The sequence below is a fragment of the Etheostoma spectabile genome, chromosome 17 (assembly GCF_008692095.1).
Source record: "Etheostoma spectabile isolate EspeVRDwgs_2016 chromosome 17, UIUC_Espe_1.0, whole genome shotgun sequence".
Classification (NCBI taxonomy): Eukaryota; Metazoa; Chordata; class Actinopteri; order Perciformes; family Percidae; genus Etheostoma; species Etheostoma spectabile.
Window position 1 is genome coordinate 1,302,493 of NC_045749.1, and position 215 is coordinate 1,302,707.

General features: G+C 40.5%; 1 pseudogene; it reads left to right on the plus strand.

Moving 5' to 3' along the window:
- LOC116705454 (serine/threonine-protein kinase pim-2-like) overlaps positions 1 to 215 on the plus strand; it is a 3,755-nt pseudogene that overhangs the window by 375 nt on the left and 3,165 nt on the right.

Below are 215 nucleotides of genomic sequence, written 5' to 3' on the forward strand. Positions count from 1 at the left end.
GGCGTCCTGCTCAGCGGACACTGGTAGGCTGGGAGCTGGTCATGTGAAATTACTGTTGGGAGTGTATACCTCTATCGTTTTACTGAACACGAGGATCAGGCATAAGTTCTCAGATCTTTAACGTAACTTGAAGTAACAATACGTAGGTGATACATAAGTAAAAGTCCTGCATTCAAACATTTTTAAAGTACAAGTACCTTTAGAATCATACCTAA